Raw genomic sequence first — 18,224 nt, forward strand, 5'->3', positions numbered from 1 at the left:
TCACCCCACGCCCTGATGCCCAGCCTCCTGCGAGACGATGCCCCCACTCCCTGGCCTCCCCAAACCCCACGCTGCTCCAGGCCTTCTCTCTGCGGCCTGCATCCAGGCCCCAGCTCCTCTTCGCTGCTGCGGCCGGCCTGTCCTCCTTGGAGATTCCCCAGAGAGGTAGGAGCACAGCCTTCATCCCGCCCAGCTGCACCTAAAGGTCCTAGAGGACCCACACTCGCTCCTCCCAGTGCAGCCAGGCTGTTATCCCCTAGGGCAGACAGCCCGGGGCTGAAGGGTGGGGAGCCTGCCAGAGCACTGCGTGCTCCCACAGCTACTCTCAGGACCGCCCCAGCCCTGTCCATGGCTGCCCTTCTCCCCAAAGGTGACTGCTCTGTTTCACAACGAGGAACAGGCTTTATGTTGCAGACCCCCTGTCCTGTACCCTCTCCTCGCCAGCCCTGATTCCTCAGCCCCTTCAAGGTTCTGCTTTCTGTAGACGTCTCACTGGCGCCTGATTTCAACTGTGACAGCTCCCGCCCTCTGCTCAGCAGGGTCCTAGCCCACCTTGCTCTGCAGGTGCCGAGGCCAGGGCCTCCAGCAGCCCACCCTGCAGCCATATTTTACTATCTCTGTGGCTTCAGGCTGTCCACTCTGGCTCTCCCGCTCTCCCTTCCCCCCTCCCCTCCCCCACCATGGCATCGGGGATTGAACCCAGGCTCACAGACGCTAGGTGTGTGCTCCACCACTGAACTACGTCACGGGCCCAGTTATCTATCTGTTTCTCTGAGTTTGGCTACTCCTGGGTGCCTCACACAAGTGCAGTTGTCACTTTTTCCTTTGGTCACTGGCTTACTTCATCAGCTTTGCATCTTCTTGGTTCATCCGTGCTGATTGCCTGACAGGGTCTCCTTCCTTGTGAAGTCTGAATAACGCTCCACTGTGGATAGACAACATTTTCTTTATCCGTTCACCACTCTTGGTCACTGGATTGCTTCTGCCTTCCAGCTGTTGTGAATATCGCTGCTGTGAACATGGGTGGACAGCGGCTCCTGTGAGCCCATTGTCAGTTTTTTGGGTAAATAATACCCAGGATGGGATCCCCAGGTCGCATGCAAACTGTTCTGGCGGCACCTCACTGTTTTCCACAGCAGCCGTACCATTCCTGCTGAAGGTGCACCAGTTTCTGCACATCCTCTCTGGCACTGGTTTCCCCTCTGTGTTTCCACAGCAGTGTTGTCTCTGTTCCCCTTGGGCCTCCACTGCTGCGTGAGCTGTCCTCCCTCCCTTCCCTCCCTCTCCTTCAGGGACAGGACTTGCCTTGCCATGACACCGTATGCACAGGTGGCTGTTGGCTGCATGGCTGAGGGCTGTCCCCGTGGGATTTTGGCTGCCCCGAGGCCCCCCCCACCCCCCGCCCTAACCACTTGGGGACCTCTTCCAGACCAGACGATGTCAGCAGGCGTGTGCTCCTGTCCCCGTGTCCCCACTGCATCTGCACGCATCTTTCTAAGTGTCGTTAATGTGTTCCTCTTCACTGGGAACTTCCTCAGAGTAAAAACCAAGAAGTTTCATCTGGTTTTCCCATTTCCGGCCACATGATCAGTGGTCACTTATGTATGTGGAGTAGATGAAAGCACTTTCTCCTTTCATGGTTCATTTTAACATAGCTTTTCATATTGACCTGGTTTTGAAGATTAACACTGTATTATGTGGCCAAAATCTAGTTAAAAGATCGATTCAACTCCAGCAAACAATGGGACCGTGCGGAACACACCGAGACTGCCGGGCGCACACAGCTGCGTGCCAGCCCGGGTGCCATGGGCAGAGGCCTCTCTGCACCCTCACAGTCTCTGAGCCTCGGGGAGCCCTGGGCTCACCCTCCCCGTGTCCGGGGCCTCTGAGCCTGGAATCGCAGGGCTGGATTTGTTTGACATGACTTAAGCACAGTGTGGGTTCCGTCGGATTATCATTAGCGACTTCGCAGTTCCAGGGACAGATTTTCTTCTGGTTTTAAGGCATTTGTTTGAACCTTGCTTTTAGCTTCTTATTGGTTACATTCTCGGCCACCTGCCCAGGGTGGCTTCTGGAAGGACCGTTGTGTCCGGAGTGTGTGCTGAGTGCCAGGCTTGGTACACAACCCTTACCTCCTGCTCCGGCCTGCTGGACCCAAGTGCAGAGGGAGCCGCGCTTCTGACAGTAGGGTTGCATTGGGAAGGCTTTGCCAGGCCACTGTGCAGTGCGGAGGGTAGAAGAAAGTAGTTCCCTCGTGTAGCAAGCCCCAGGTCCCCGACTGGATTTTGTGTAACTGCCTCTCCCTCTAGGACTGTGCATGGGGTCCACGGAGGCATTCAGAGTAAGTAGTAGTAAGAAAACATTTTAAACTTGCCTCCAAAGTATTTATCTGTCACTGCAGATCATTTTCCAAGCCCAACATTTGCTCTTTGAGGTGAGTGGGTTTGTTACCCATCCTTCCATTCACCAGGCGTCCTCCCCGCCCTGCTTTAGAATTAGGTTTATCTGTAACATTGCTCTACCCCTGCCCACTGTCTTATATGTGAATCAGTTGTGCTTAAACAATTCTTTGATAGGAATATAGTAGTTCTCACCTGCACCTTGAAGTAACCCTTCCGCCCAGTTACCTCAACCATGGTGGCCTCTGGTTTCTCCTTGCTTGTGTGTGCGTGGCGAGGGGAGGGACAGCTGCAGATGTGCAGGACCACGATGTCCAGTTAGCGTGCGTGTGTCCTGTACCCCTCAGCCCAGGCCTCATGCTGAGGATCATCACACATGAGTCCCTGCACCGTCACTGGGACGTTTCATCACTAGCAGACCCGGTCTGTGTCCTCAGCCGACCTCTAGATGAGCAGCCCACCCTCACAACCGGCTGAAGAAGGTGACCCCTGCCCTGGATGCCCGGTGTCCCTGTCCCAGCATCCTCCCACCGAATCACCGTCGGATGAGCAGATACGAAACCCAGCAGCACGGGGATGGTGTTGTGTGGCAGTCTCGCTGGAGCGGGTGGCCGTGATCAGCCTGTCCACTGAAATGGGCTTGCCTGTGCTCTTCCATCTTCTCCAGACCCCCGCCCGGTAAGAGTACCAAATGCACTCAGAAGTCCTTGGTGACCTCAAGGGCTGTAGCCATTGTCTTCGACCGATCCAGGGGCCCACACGTCGGGGTGATGGCTTGTGGGTGCCAGCCTCTTCTCTCTTGAGATGAACCTGTGTTAAATTGCTTACAGATTTTTAAAACTGTATTCTGTTGAGAGGACATTCAGAACCTCTTCTGAGGTGGCACATGTAGTACTGGAGGGGGTGTCCAGAAGCAGTCTGTGGGAAAGCTAAACCGCTGTAATGAACAGGGAGTCATCGTAAGATGTGTTTTTGACAATTACACCCACAGAGCCCTTGGGTCTGGTCTGCGCTGGAGTTGAAGGGCACCTTCTGTGTTCAGAAGCCTCTCGCTTCCCCAGTGCTGGCTTCAAAAGTGTTGGGCACCTCAGGATTCTGATCTTCTATCTGTGCTGCGATTGCGGTATGGCTTGAGTGTGTCACCTGCTGATTCGTGTCCTCACTGTGGTTGTGTTGAGATGTGGGGCCGGTGAGGGTGATCAGCCTGATGCTGTGGAACCCCAGTGAGCCCCTTCCCTCTTCTCTCTCAATTGCTCTCACTTTCCATCTGACCACGGGAGCACTCCTGTGCTCCTGCCATGCTACCAGCTACTATGAGGTCCTCAGCGCATGAGCTTGAAGCATCAAAACTGTGAGCTAATGGGCCGGGGATTTAGCTCAGTGATTCTGCCACCTGCCTTGCAAGCAGAAGAACCCGAGTTTGATCCCCGGTGCCAAAACAACAAAAAACTAAAAACAAAACAAAAAAAAATGTTGTGAAAAAAACCCCAAAAAACTGTGAGCTAAGTAAACCTTTTTTCTCTATCGAGTTACCCAGCCTCGGGTATTTTGTTATAGTGACAGAAAATGAACAGTTACACTACATTTTCACAGGACAGTTTCTGCTGTTCACTAATCACTGCAAAAATTCCTTATGTCTCTATAGCATTTGGAGCCTTGAAAGAAAATGCAAGATGTGATTGAAATAGAGTGTGTTTAAATAATTTGCTGCAGTAGAAAACATTGCCATTAATCCCAAAAAAATATTCCCTCTCATTTTAAACACTTTTTCCCAGTATTCTTGTCACTCTGTGAAGCAGTTTTGGGCATCTTCTTTCATGGGTGTCTTTAGCTACGCTGGTATAGCTGCCTCAATGTCCTGAATCTACTTAAAATGTTTACCTTTTGGAGCTGGGGATTTAGCTCAGTGGTGCCGCACCTGCCTCACAAGCACAAGGTTCTGAGTTCAATCCCCAGTACTGCAAAAAAAAAAAAAGTTTACCTTTCATGGTCATTTTGACTTGGGGAAGAGCCAGAAGTTCCACAGTGTCAGATGGTGAATAAGGTGGATGAGGCTGTAGCATAATGTTTTTATGAGCTGCCTTCTGTGGGATGGCACTTGGCAGCTGCATTCACTGTGTTTTTTGTCACATCTCTCAAAGACACTCATGAAAAAAACTTCCAGAACTGCTTCGGACAGTGGCAAGAATGGTGGGATAAGTGTGTTGGAGGCTCAGAAGAGTACTCTGAGGGGATTAATGGCGATGTATCATTTACTGTATTAAATTGATTTAAACATTCACCATATTTTTTATCACCCCTGCAACTTATTCCTAATAAAATCTTAAAATCAAATAGTGAGACAGCGTGGTCTGTGAGGAGTGGGGTCTGCAATTTTAATTAAATACCATGTTGGTAATGGGGGAGTGCTTTGAATTTTATCCGGTAAGAGAAGCTGCCTGTGCTATGGATGGGTGCTGTCACTTGCACTGGAAGAAACACACATTGTTACCTGAAGCTCTTGAACTAGATGGAGATTATTCTTGTCTTGCCGGCATTTTAAATCACGTACCCCATATTAACGTTGTAATTGCAGTGTTTTCTTCTTCGGATGACCCTTTCAGCAAAGCTTGGTGGTATCTCCCATGCTTGGCATGGCCTCTGAGGGTTAGGTGACATTTGGCTTCATAGGAACACTATGACAGAATAATGTGCACAATATCAGTATGGCCCGGAAGACCACGCTGTCTACTGACCGTGTTGCTGGCATTCCGATCTCACTGTCTTGGCATGCTTTCCACAACATGGCATGGTCGCCTCTTTGTGTCTGTCTTGTGACCATACACATGTCCAGGCTGCAGGGACAGGGACAGGGCCACTCGCTCCAGACCAGCTCGGAGCATGGGGACGTCTCACAGAGTGTAACTCTGAGTATGGTGTTTCCCTTTACAGACTTCAGAGCGAAAGTAGAAAATACATTGTTCTGTTTCCTGTCTTAAATTTGATTTTAGCTTTTCAGGAAGACTTTGTTTGATAGGACAGATGTTCTAAAATCATGGCAAGCTATCTGTATACACTGTTAACTGAAATTGCCACCACCTTGTAACAACAAACCAAAAGTAGTGTGAAACAGCCTCAAGCTGAGTTTTGTTGTAGTTTGGCTCTGTTTTATGTAGGGGCAAGGGGTTGCCGTGGTGAATTTTCTATTCGCAGAGTACTCCGCACGCCATTTTCTGGTAATGTGTTCTCCACGAGTGGTCAAACCAATTTTCCCCCATTTTCTTAGCCATTTGGAAGGATTACATAGCATACAGTCTAATTTGTGTGTCTTTCTTGATTGTATAGTCTGTCCAGCGTGCACTTTCCCGTCCTGAGAGTTGGACACATTGCTGTTTAACAGGTTCACGTTAGAAACTGCAGCTGCTCTGACGTGAGGCCCGCTGCGAGCCAGGTGATGGCCGGCACAGGTTGTCACCAAAACGTCCAGCCACAGAGCTCCTGCCGCAGGTTCAACATGCGCTTCCTTCACATATGCAGGAATTGAAACAGAGATTGTGTTGGCATTCAGCTGTCAGAGCTGTTCAGTAGTCAAGATTGATCTCAAAAGTCAATTTTACAGCTGCTCTAATTCTTCATGTGTATTTATGAAGACTTGGCAAGTGTGGCCTCAGATTCTAGGTTTGTGATACCGCAGTCAGCTTTCCATCTCGGTTTCAAGGAGCTTTCATCTACACCTGTGAATGACACGTCAGGGGTGGGGTGCAGCTCGCGGGAGAGTGCTTGCTTACCACGCAGGAGCCCCTGGGTCCCTGCCCAGGACGACCTCAGAAGATAAGAAAATAAAGACCTGCGAGGTTCCGTGCCCTCTGTCGCTGTGCAGCAGCGGCCCGGCCTTGCGCCGTGGGTGAACCTTGGCGGCAGCCTGACTTGCTGACCGGAAGGAGCCTGGCAGGGCAGGCTGTGCCCACTCTGAGACTCATCGCGGTGGCATGTTCGTGGACTCTGGTTTGAGGAACACTGATGGGGAATGTGATTTAGAAATTTGCTTAGGCAGATACCTCAGTTTCAGCCTAACTTGCCTGGCCTTGAAGCTTTGCAGATTAAGCTGTAGGACTCTGCTGTAGGACAGCTTTGCACAACATCAGGCCTCTTAGCCCATCGCCAATGGAAATGGCAGCCCTTGGAGCTGTGGGCCAGCAGGGCTTCCTGCTGGGCTCTCCAAGGCTCCAGGGTCTGTTTCCTTTAGCCTAAGACCTTCTCGTGGTAATACCCAGTTTACTGCCATCTGCCCTGTTTTTCCTCGCCTCTGTCTATCCCGTATGCTCAGGACATCCGGCAACCCCTGCCGAACAGGCCTCGCTCTGAGTCATCTACATGGAGGTGCTCTGTGCCTCTTGTACTGCAATGCCTGCTAGTGAGCTCGCCTTTCACCGCACATGGTAGCACCCAGATCTGTTGAGATGCTGCGTTCTTGGCTAGATTCTGGTTACGTAGCTTATGCGCAAACGATTCTATGCTTAGACTGGACGTGGGGTTTTAAAGTCCCCATGGCCATGGAGGGGGCGGCGGTGCTGAGTGTACATGAGTGGGTGGTTAGGGCTGTGAGCCGATGCCCTCTGCGTTTCAGCTATGAACATTCATCTTCCATGAGAATGAGTCTTTTAAGGAACCCAGCCAGAAAGGAACCTCCCAGAACGGGAGGGGAAATAAGTACTTAGAAGGAGAGAAGATACACGAGCATTACGTGATTACTTAGGTCTCTAACTTTTTAAAGTAACCCATCTGATCATGAGCATTGTAAACGCTGATTAATTACCCTGGATGGGTGGGGTGGCCCTGGGCTTCCCGTTTCCATCGGGGAACTCCAGCCAGGAGCAGGAGCAGGAGGCTCTTCTTTTCTCCCATGATTTTGCTAGCCAACCTGTCACCTGCCCATGCCCTCCTCTGATCTCTTGCCATCATCACCACCTACCTCAAGCAGTTAGTGTCAATTTTTATTACCTTTTTCCAATCCATTCTTCGGCTTACGACTGGACGATACTGTACAGCTGCAAGTCATAGATCACTGTCTTGCTCATGGCTCTTTCTTGCTTTCTGCTGTCTGGAGGTAAAATACAGGCTTCTTACCATGACCTACAGAACCCTTTGGGACTGGCCCTGCATGCTTACTCTGCGTCCAGTGAACTAGGTTCCGCCATTCTCTGGAATTGGCCAGTTTCTCTCCTTCCTTAGAGTTTTGCACTTTTTTTTTTTTAACCTGACTCTTTATCCTTCTAGTCTCAGCCCAGTTGGCACTTTCTGGAAGAAGCTTTCCCTGATCTCTCCTCCCTCAGCCCTTGTCATGCTATCTAAACTAGGCTGCCTCTGTCCTGCGACTGTGTGGCATCTGCCAGACTTCTAGTTGCGTCATTGCCAGTCTGGGGTGGGTGGGTTGGTTGGTTGATTGACTGGTTGATTTTTGTTGTTTTGTGATTAAACCCAGGATCTTCCATTGAGCTGCATCCCAGCCTCCTGTAGTGGTAGAATTACAGCCGAGTGCCACCAAGCCTGGCTGCATATTGGTTTATTCATCTCATCTGCAGGAGGTTAGGCACCATTGTATTTATTCAGCCCTGTGTAGTCAGCATGGAAAACATTGCCCGTCAGTAGTTACCTGCTCAGGTTCTGATTTCCTTCTTTCTCGTCCTGCCAGGTTAAGTTCTTGAGGGCAGACTCCGTTGTTTTATCTGTGCTCCTAGCCAGAAGTACTCAGGAGTGAGTGAGGGAGCGAGCAAGCAAAGCTCTGTGTGTAATGAGCATTCACCTTTGTGCCTTCTGCTTTCTTCCTTCTATTTAGTAAGCATACTGCACACTGTGTGCCAAGTGTCCCGAGGTCCACCTGGTGACACACAAGTGACCGTATAACTGCTTTGCTGTCCATGAAGCAATGTATAAATACCTCTGAGCGACTTCAGAGAAAGGGTTCCAAAGGTGGAGCAGAGAACAGGTGCAGTCGAGCTGTACAGAAACACTGAGAGGGAGTGGAGTCTCCGAGGGCCTGGAAGGATTTGCTGGTGTTAGCGGCAGTGTTGGGGCGAGTCAGTTTGGGTACAAGTCAGGAGGAGGGGATGGTTTGTTCACCTCTAGACCTTGCTCGATAGGACTTCAGACAATTTACAGTTTGGAAGGACAAGCTTTCAGTTTTGTTTTCCAAGTAAAGACTTCAAGATAAATAAAAACAAAAACATACTGAAGCCAAGGGAGTGAGTGATCTGTCTGGAAGACGTGAGGCCTGACTTTGGAGACTGCGGTGGGCAGCAAATCCGGCTTCAGGCTCTGACCCTCAGAATGAGCTCCCAGGCTGGAGCCCAGAGCCCGGCAGTAGGGACAGAGAGGCCGTTGAATTATGAGACAGCGGGGTTGGGTGGTGATCAGAGAAAGGCAGTGTCTGGAGAGGTTTTAGTGTGGTTTTGAGGAGCTGCATGGAGCCACCTCTGACAGTGGGGCTGTCCTCACCCCTGGGGAGAAAGTGGTGTTGACCCACACAGGCTTCCTACTCCCCCGGGCCCTCCAGGCCAGTATGGTCCCAGCCATCTGTGGGGCACCTGCAGGTGGAGAAGGAGAGGTGATAATGAGAGGCCAAACAGCAGGGGAGGGCAGAGGGGTCCTGTTGAAGAGGAAGCGTTGCCATGGCCTTCCCTCTGCTGGTCCCTGCGAAGCTCCCAAGGCCCTGGCCAGGGGTGGAGCAGCTCGGATGAACAGTTCATCCTGGTAGGTGGGCCTGGAAGGCCACAGTCATCCTGGTTACACAAGCCTTGGAGGAGGCGACTGCATGTAAGAACCACAGGAAAAGGAAGCACACCAGATTTTGGCCACCATTAAAAACACCGAACATAGCTACACTGCCAAAACCCTGGCCGTGTTGGTGTTCGGAAGCCTAGTTGGGGGGCGGGGCTTGTCTTTCTCACCTTCAGACTCGTAAGGCTCATGCCTGGCTCCGATTACTGCAGAGAATTACAAGTTGGCTGCAGGGGCAGCGAGCGTGGCCAGCGGGGGTGTATATAGCATGCAGGAAGCCTGTGTTCATCCCCAGCACCACAAAAACAAGTGTTTACACTCTGCTGTTGTATGAATGACAAATTGGTCTCTTTGAAGTATTCCCTTTGAGCCTTATATTGGTTTTTGGAGACTATAATAGAGGTGATAGAGTTCTTTTCAAATTGACACAGCCTAAGCTTGGGAGAAGAGACCCAGGAGGAGAGCCTGTGAGGTGTGTGGGAGCAGAGAGCAGATGTTTGGTGACCACTTGGCTTTTTTGGGCTTTGAGTTGATGGCATGTAGGAAAGTTGAGTTGGTAGCATTTTTAAAATGATGTGCTCTTAATATAAAAGTATCTTACATAAAATTTACGCCTTAAATGAGCTCTTCAAACTTCACAATGCATGGTCTAGATGTCTTAAAATTGTTGATTCTAGAAATTTATCATCAGAGGTCTCCCGCAGTGGGCTTTAGAGGCACCTTGGTGAGTCGTTTTGATGTGGGCCAGATTTTTAAGATGCACTCCGTAAGAATCAGTTTCTGATCAGTGCAAAGGAGCTGTTTTTAGATCCAGTAGACACTTTGGTTTTTTTAAGGAAATGTGTTTGCCTCTTCAAAGATGGCGTGCCTGTTAACATGAGAGATGGGCTCTGCTAGCTTGCTCTGTCCTGCACCTCTTCAGAGCATATCAGAAAAGGTAGAATATTACAAGATGATCGAGCGTGCAGGGTGTGAAGACTGAAGGCAGGTGTGCTCTGGGAGGACAGCAGATAGAAGATGGAGAGCAGTGCTGGCTGCTTGAGTTCAGCTTCCCCTCCCAGCGCACTGTCCTGGGCTTGGGCGGGCAGAGGCAGCAGAGCACGCTGGCTTTGGAATTGCCTGTGTGATTCCTGGGTTTTTTGTTTGTTTGTTTCAAGTTTGTGGAAAATAAGCAAATTCAACATTCAGTCTGTTATCACATGATCAAAGGCAAAATTATATGGTTTTCAAGACAAATTTTTTTCTCCTGCAGTTACCATTGTTCTCATTTGTTTCTAATCGTATTCAGCCTGAAATTTCAAACACAATAAAGAAGGCTATAACTCAGGGGAGCCTGGGCTGTTTGAAAAAAAAGGGTAAGAAATAGCAGAGGAGCAAGTAGGGAGGGTTCAGAAGACCAGAAATACGACCTCACCCTGCCCTGAGATGGGCATGTGTGGAGTCCACACGGCATAGTCAGAACACGCATGACCGAGTCACCCACTGCTTTGGGGACCACTCATCCCTCAGTAACCTCACGAGGAAAATTGTGTGTCACTGACATCCGGGACACTTTGATCGCCATGCAGACACACGTACACAAACCTCGACAGTCCAGGTCAGCCTTGCTGAGAGGCCTCCTCATCCAGACAGTGGCAGCCACAAGGTGTAGACAGCTGCGGCCAGCATGGCACAGCTCACTGTTCTCTGTTCACCTTGTTAGGAGTGAAACAGTATGCTCCAAAACAATAAAAACTGTGGTATTGTAAATGCAAACACTAAGTCATTTCTGTGATCGTTACCAAGCATTTTGCCCCGTGCGTGACACACAGTTCTGTACTTTTCCGCGGCTGGCAGCATAGGAAGTCTGCACGCACCGGCATCACCACAGACACGTGATGCAGCATCTGGTGCAGCTGCTGGGTGCCTCTGTGGTGTGAGCTCCTGCTCTTGTGACCTGGTACGCTCCCTTCTGTGTGTGGACCCGGTCTTGCATTCCTGAGACAAACCGACTCAGTCAGGGTGCATATTCTCCTTTATGTGCCAGTGGATTCAGTTGTCTAATAGTGTTCTGTTGGGGATCTGGGGTCTGTCTTCATAAGGAATGTTGGTCTGTGGTTTTCTTTTGAAGTCTTTGTCTGGTTTTGGCATCCAGGTAATACTGGCTTCAGGGAATTAGTACAAATGTTTCTTCCTCTTCTGTTTCTTGTAAGAGTTTGTTGTGAAGGACTGGTGTTAGCTGTTTAAACTAAAATTCACCCGCAAAGTGATCTTTGTGGAGAGTTTTTTGATTGCTGATTTATACTCTTCACCAATGATAGATTTGGTCACAATTTCCATTTCATCTAGAGTCAGTTTTGGTAGTTTGTATCTTGCTAGGAATAGTTAGGTTATTTTAATTTGTCGATATTGAGTTGTTCCTCATATTTCCTTATAGACCTTTTATTTCTGTAAAGTTGGTAGTAATATCCCTTCTTTTAGTCCTGTTTCAGTATTTCTCCCTTGATTAATCAAGCTAATGATTTGTTGATTTTCTTTTTCAAAGAACCAATGGAGTTGTTTTGGTTTCTGGTGTTTTTCTGCCCTCTAGTTTATTAATGTATTTTATTATCTTTATTTCTGTTCTGCTTGCTGCCTAGTTCTCTTTCATTTATTTGTTTGTTTGTTTATTTGCTTTTTGTACTGGCATCAAACCTAGGACCTTGCTCTTGCAAGGCAGGCGGTGGCACCACTGAGCTACATCCCCGGCCCTGCTCTTTTATTTCTAATTTCTCAGGGTGGAAGCTTAAGGTAGTGGCTGTAGTTTTGTTTTGTTTTGTTTTGTTTTTTGGTACCGGCAGAACCACTGAGCCACATTCCTGGCGGCTGTAGATCTTTTAAAATGCAAGTTATAGAGCCAGGTATTTAGCTCAGTGATGCTGCTGCCTCCCAAGCAAAAGGTCCTGAGTTCAATCCCTAGTACCAAAAAAAAAAAAATGTAACAGTTCTTAAAATGCAGGTTACTCTCAAATTTCCTCTTGTTACTGATTTCTAGTTTCATGTCCCTGTGTTCAGAGCTCATGCTTTACATGATTTAAGTCCTTTAAATGTGGTCAGACTTGTTTTATGGCCTTATTCCTTCCTGGAGATCCTGCCTTGTGTACTGGACAAGGTGTGTTGTGCTGTTGGGGAGGATGGCTCTGTAAATGTTAGGTCTCACTGGCTTATAATGCTAGTCAAGTCTTTACTATAATCATTATCCCCAGCCCTTTTATTGTTGTGTTTTGAGACAGGATCTCACTAAGTCGCCCAGGCTGGCCTTGAATTTATGATCCTCCTGCCTTGGCTAGGATAATAGGCTTGCACTGCTATGCACAGCAGTTATCCAATATTTTTATGTTCCAATTTCATTTATCATTTTTCCTGTAGGTCTACCATATTTATAAACATCTGGGAGTTTGTTGTTTTTTTGGTAACTGGTTGGATTTTTTTTGAAAGCAAAACCTTTATTGGTACATTTTAGACGTACATAATAACATTCATCTTAGGGAATTTGTACCTGTACATGATCCATCTTGCTTTCTTTTTCCCACCCCCCCCTTGACCCCTCTTCTCCTTATTTACGAAAGGTTCGTTTCCATTTTTTCCTTCCAGTCTCTTTTTTATCCTTGGCCCTTCTTTCCTCCCCCCACCCCTTCCCCATCTCATTTGCACATTTTTTTCCCATTTCCCATTTGGAAATCTTACATTAAGACTTCAGTTGTGAACTACAGTGATCTTTATATAATCAGGACAGTGTATCCAAATCTTTTGTGCCCATTGACATTAGAGAACTCTTACTGCCTTTTAAAAATTTTTTGGAAGATGTTGCTTCACTTTCTGGATTGTATTGTTTCTGACAAGGAGTCGACACTCGAGCATTGTTCCTTTCTGTGCAGTGTCTTTTCATCTGGTTCCCAGCTAGACCATCTTTGGTTTTCAGAGATTTGCAGATGATCTGTTTAGGAGTAGGTATTTATTTTTAAATTCTGCTAGAATTTCTGCTGGAGTTTTCTTAGTTTTCTTGGCTCTTCTGCTCTGTTTTTGTGAGAGTTTTATTTTGTTTTTTAGTCTCTCGACTCTGTTGACCTATCATCATGTTCATTGAACTTTTCCTTGCTGCTGTGGACTCTACTGATGCCTGTTGAAGGAATGCTCCATTTCTCAGTGTCATGCTATTTTAGTTTTAGCCTTATTAACGTGACTCATTCTTGTAAGAATTCTTCTATTCATGCAAGTCATCCACTTTTTCCAGAAGATCCTTCAGCATCTGTCATAGTTAAGGTTCCTTATGATAATACTGTTACAGTCAACTGAGCTGTGGTTCTGTTGATTGTTTCTTGGCAGTGGATGGTATTTTCTCCTGCTCTTTTGTATGTCATAATTTTTGTTTGAATGCTAGTCATCTTGTATAAAGCAGAAGAGATTGAGATTCATAATATTTATGTGTAGAAATGGGCATGGCTTTCCTCAGGCAGCCAGTGGATGGGGCTGATCAATCTGGTCAGCTTGAGCTGCATGTAGATTTTGTTTGTGAGTACCTTCAGTGCACCATGAGCTGCAGAGTCCTGTAAAGATGCTCTGTGTTTAGGGTGGAGGCTGGGGTTGTAGGAAAGTTTTTCTGATATGCTGTCCACTTGTAGCCATGCCTACATGCCGGGATCACAGAAGACTTCTCTTTCCATGGTCCTGTCCTCCATGGAGCCCTCCCTGGAGTGACTTGTTGATTTTTACTCAGTTCTTGTTAGACTGGGGTAGGGGTTCAGTGGAAATGGGAGCAGTGTGGCTGTGTTCCTCTGGTCCCATCTTCCTTTCCATCTCCAGCTTGCTGTGTCTCTTGGAGCTTTCTCAGGCTTTCCCCCCTGCCCCAGGCCTAGAAGGGCTGTCTTTTTCCTGTCTTCTCTTTCCCTTGGCATGAATGAGTCAACAGGGTCTGCTGCCATTTCCCTTGGGGGCCTGAGAGGAAGGAGCAGATCCAGGAGCTGGGGAGCATCCCTCCCGCTGCTGCGTGGCCATCCTGCTCCCGCCACACCTGCATCTCCAGAGGGCGGGCCTGGTCTGATCTGCCTCACCCCAGGTCTTCCTCGCCAGTGAGATCCTTGACGGTTAGGGCAGCCCAGACCGGCCTGTGGCAGATCTTCGGGGTTTCATCCCTGGTGCTGTCACCGTGGAGAGGCTGCCGCCCCAGCTTTCGTTTGCGAGGGCTCCTCCTATCTGTGGATTGCAGGCTCTGAGTCTCTGGCAGCCCCACTCTGGTGAGTCCAAGGACAGTTGTCTTTTGTAGTTCCAGCTCTTTGACCAACTTTTTAGCTGTGAACAGCCTCTTCCTTCAGAGCAGTAGACTGTTTTCCTCAGTGGACCTTCATTTGATAAACTTGTATACTTCTTTTACTATTGGAATGGTTAACTTGATTGCTTCACAGTTTGAGTGTGCAGAAATTAATTTTATTTTTGTTTTTTGTTGGTTGTTTGTTTTGGTACCGGAGATCAAACTCAAGACTTTGCACTTGTGAGGCAGGCATAGCGCCACTGAGCTAAATCCCCAGCCCATAAGTGTGCAGAAATTAATTTTAAATCCTCTTAAAAACATAGCTGCAAACAGGTTTGAAGTGGCCACTATTGGTTACAAACTTTGTATACTTCTACCATTCCCTCAGGAAATACTACTTCATGTTGTTGTTGTTTTTAACTTCGAAAGTATCTTTCTGTAAAATGTGTGTTCCTGTAAGTTTCCTTTAGGTAGTCACGAGGTTAAAAAAGAATACAGTCTTCACTGAAAAAACCAGAAGACTGAGTGAAAGTCACAGATGGTAGGGACAGTTCCTGAAAGGTTCATTGTGAGTTCAGCGATGACCTCGTCCCCAGGCTCTGAAGAGGAATTGGAAGGCCAGCAGAGTGCCTCGAGGGCGATAGGATGGATTGGGCAGCTTCTGTTCCCGGGACCACCCTTCCTGCCGTGACCGTTTCCTTGCCGGGCCTACGGGTTCCGGGCGAGCAGCTGAGCTCTGAGGACAGAGGACAGAGGCAGCTCTCTGCCTGTCACAGCTGGTTTCGTACTGCAGTGAGATCACATCTTCTCAAGTTCTTGTGGTGCTTTCTGATTTAGAGGGCAGACGGAAGAAGTTAGTAACTGCCCTGTGGTGTTTTCTGCGGTTTGAATACTTAAGACATTGATAGAAATGGTGGCGCTTGGATTTTCATTCTTGACAGCTGCTGTGGACCCTGCATTTGGAAGGGTGAATTAACATCACTGTGGCTGCAAACCAACACCTTGCCCTGGCCTTGCTTAGGCCACCTCATACTGCCAGAGGAGGTGATTGTAGTTTTGCCTCCTGGGAGGGGTCTTTGTGCTAGAAATGGGAAATTAGCCCGGCACGTGTTAGCCCAGAGGATGCCAGACAAAAGAAAGATAGGTGGTGAGTTGATTTTCTTTGGCGTAGAAGTTTGATTATAACTACTGTATGTGTAACCAAGATAGTGTGTTCCTTTAACAGTTAGGATCTGAAATGAGTGGCCATGCAGGTGGTAATAAAGTAGGGCAATTAGACTGCCATTTGTTAGGTACCTCACTAGCGCAATAGCTGTAAAACCTGGCTGATTCTAAAAGTCAAGATAAACATTACAAAGAAAAGTGTCAAAAGAATTCAGACCCATGTCGAGTAAAATGCAATCACTGTTACGGGAAGAAAAAAGCTTTGCAGATGCGATCTATAATAAGACACAAACACCACACCGCCGCCTCCCCCACTGGAGAGTTACGCCATGTAGACAGCACCCTTACTGTTTTTCTTCTTTGCGTAGTGTTGGAGCTCCAACCCGGGCCTTGTACATGCTGCTTGGGCACTCTATCCCTGAGCTCTAGCCCTTGTAATTGTTGTATTTTCATTCGTCTTTTTCTTGTTAATCCTTTTTTATTCTCCATGATAAAGGAGAGGATGAATTTGATGATTTTCTGTTCCTTTCTTGGTACTTGAGTGTGACATTATAAAATAACCATGCAATTGTTTCTCTCCAGTGTTTGACCTGTTGGCAAACTATTTTAATGATGAGGGAGTATAATAAACTAAATTTAAAATATCACCTATCCTGTTGGATTTTCTTTAGGAACTTGCTTAGAATGGTAAGGTTTATATTGCCTAAGTCATTTTTAATTTTTTTTAGTTTGTCAGAAGTAAAAACAAAATGTAATATTTGCATCTGTAATTGAAGCCTAGTCTCACAAATAAAGTTTTCCATTAACTTTTTTAAAGGATACTGTTGCCTTTTAAGGATTTTCGTTTCCTGGATGTTCTTAACTTTGATTCTAAAATGTTGGTTATAGCCCATAGCTTTGTAACTGCTTTATTGCTTATGTGTTTTGAAGAACTAAGATGGGCATTTAGATTTCCTTTGGGCTATGAAAGGGCCCGCTGCCTTTCTAGATTTAGGAGTCCAAATCCCCTTAGGGATTAGTGCTCTCTGAAGAGCTCAGTGTAACTCAGAATGAAGATTAAAACTGACAGGAGGTTCTTGCACACATGATAATCTACAGCATACTGACCTTTATACAAGCCTTTAAAACATGAACAAGGACACTTGGTCCTCTCTGGTTGTACCCCAAACTTGGCGTAGTTCGGGGTGATAGTGCCAATTGGAGTGCTTTTGCTCTGGAAGAGCAGAAATCTTCTAGTTTTTATTTTTCTGCTGTCAAAAAGTCAGAGTGGGCACATATGGGAGCCACTGTGAAGTGGCAGGAAGGGGTGACCTCAGACCACACGAACAGCATAATACCTGGCATGGATGGAGAGGCTCTTAGCAGTGTGTGCCAGTGTGAGGTCCTATATTCCTGTCCACCCAGTTGGGGTTGTGCATTTACACCTTCCTCCAGACACTTGCACATAAACACATGTGAAATTTGCAATATTCTCATATTGTTCCTAGGTATAGGTATATCCGTTGTGTTGTAACACAACATTGTAGTAGCACTGACAGCATATTGTCTTTCTTGAAGATGGCTGAGAACGAGCATATTAAAGCCAACCTTAAACCCAAAGATCCCTGTGGGAACTTATGTAATTGATGGAGTTGGAGCAGAAGGACATTTATATTTACTGGTAAAACATTTGTGTAACATGTTGTGAGGAAAGAGGATATTAATGTTTAAAGCTTACCTTTACTTCCATGTTCATAAAAAATTTCCCTTAATGAATTCATTTTGCAGATTATGCAGTGAGTAAAATTGGTAAAATTGTACGTTTTTGTATAGTTAAATAGGTGAGAATAGCAATATTTTGAAATGTTAAAGTATAAAGATAGGTTGTTAATGCTGTAGACACTGTATTCCTTGGTCCCTAACTTGAAATAATGACCATGAATATCTGAGATAAGTCAGAAACAGGTTTTGAACTCTTTGCAGTTGAGACTCATACATGTTGAACTAGCTGGCTCTAGATGAAACGGTCCTAAACTCAAAATACAATCCAAGGAACACCAGTAAGTTTTACTTAACGAAAAGTAATATTGCAGAAACTTTCAGCTGGATTTTGAATGCTGTAGTATGGTATGTTTTCAAGTGGTTTCCTGGTTGTGTGAGTCGTATAGGTACAGTATCAGGATTTACAGAATTCCGAGAATTACTCACCTCTGCAAGAGCCGTTGTTAGCATTTTCACAGTTTGCGTTAAAATAAACTCAGAGGAGAGCACTGTTGATGGCCAGCATCCGGCCACCCACCCCTGTTCACGCCTGGTTTCAGAAGTGGGTAATGCAGGAGTGCAAGCTTGGACTCAAGAGCTTGGTTATCAGATTTTGCAGACTTAGCACAGCTTTCGGGTGTGCCCTGGATATAATTAAGTGACTTAATTAATTCAGCATGTGTGATGTCACATAAGTAGTAGCCCCTGTGCTGTGTTCATTGGTCCATATTTTAATCTTAAATAACAGCGATATAATATTGTCCTGTTGTATGTACAGCTTAACCATTTCCTTACCATTTGACACTTGAGTTTAGAGCTCTTTATGACTTTCACTTCAAAAATAAGGCTGAGAACCTTTTGTATGCAAAAACAAGTCCTTGGGCAGTTTTAATTTTTAG

At 46.9% G+C, this 18,224-nt stretch overlaps 1 protein-coding gene across 3 annotated transcripts in view; it reads left to right on the forward strand.

The window, feature by feature from the left end:
• Positions 1 to 18,224, forward strand: part of Cdyl (chromodomain Y like) — a 210,398-nt gene that overhangs the window by 165,682 nt on the left and 26,492 nt on the right. The gene's annotated exons all lie outside the window — the stretch shown is intronic.

This window comes from Heterocephalus glaber, unplaced genomic scaffold (genome assembly GCF_053883595.1).
Source record: "Heterocephalus glaber isolate CG9 unplaced genomic scaffold, H.glaber_assembly_v1.0 deba00001472, whole genome shotgun sequence".
NCBI classification, from domain to species: Eukaryota; Metazoa; Chordata; class Mammalia; order Rodentia; family Bathyergidae; genus Heterocephalus; species Heterocephalus glaber.